Here is a 1,372-nt window from a genome sequence, read left to right on the forward strand (position 1 = left end):
TACCGTTTACATATATATATATATATATATATATTTTTGAAAATCGGTTTAATATTGTGTCTTCTTAACTGAGCATAATTGATTAATATATATATATATATGGTGAATGTACAATGTGGATTTGGAAACTAAAAAGGAGATAAATTACAAGCAGAAATGACCACATGATTTGTGGGAATGAAAATAAAGACTCGAGAAATAATGGATGCATGTTTGGTTCTTGCTAGGAAAATAAAGGAAACAAATATGAGATTTTTGAGGGAGATCTTTTCTTTTCTTTTTAATAATTTGGAAACATGTGGGAAAAAAAATAGAGATGCAAGGAGGCTCCATAAAGGGCCAAACGCACGTGATCACACACAGCAATACATGGTCAATTAGTGCCAAAGCCATGCAAAGTCAATAATAATTAAAAAATAATTAAAGCACTGGTCCACACGTTTTGGGGGCTTATTTTTACATAATCAAAGATAATTTTGTTCATAATCATCCAGCTATAATTAAGTTTCTAAAGATATTGAAAGTATCAAAACTAACCAAAGAGTGAGTAATAACTAGAGTACCAACATTTCTGGACCAAGTCATTTACCGATACCAAAATAAATGGATGTATTTGAAATTATTTTCGAAAAAGTTTTAACACGACTTTTGAGACACAAAAATAAAAACGGTCTAAAAATCGCGTTTGTTTAATAAAAGTTTTGAAAACGAAAACAAAAATAAAAAATAATGAGAATGATTTTTGTGAATAAAGTAGAAAACGATCAAAAGTTGTTTTCCTTTTCTGTTTTCATTTTCTAGTACTTATTAACAAAGTTATATTTAATAATTAATTATTAACTCTAATTATATCATATATTAATTAATAATTAATAAATAGATATACTTAATAACTAATAAATAGATCATAATTACTTAATTATTAATTAAATATTAATTTATTACTAATAAGTTTTTAATTTTATTAATAAAATAATAAATAATATAGTATTAATTATTTAGTTAAAGATTAAGTGTCAAAAATTAATTATATAACATATTAACAATAAAACAAGTAATAATAGGTTATTAAATAAATAATTAATAATTAATATATCAATCATATATTATGTTAATTATAAATCTATTAATTAGTAAATAGTTGGTAAATAAAAAATAAATAGTAATTACTCAATTAATAATTAAGATTAAATTATAATTATCAATATGTAATATAATAATCAATAATAATTAATAATTGATAATTAGCAATTAATCATTATAAAAAGAATAATTACCAAAATTTGATCATGTGATATATCATATAATAGATTATTAAATAAACATTAATAATTAATTAACTAATTATTTAATTATGTAACTAAAAGTTAAT

Source organism: Morus notabilis, unplaced genomic scaffold, assembly GCF_000414095.1.
Source record: "Morus notabilis unplaced genomic scaffold, ASM41409v2 Scaffold1335, whole genome shotgun sequence".
Classification (NCBI taxonomy): Eukaryota; Viridiplantae; Streptophyta; class Magnoliopsida; order Rosales; family Moraceae; genus Morus; species Morus notabilis.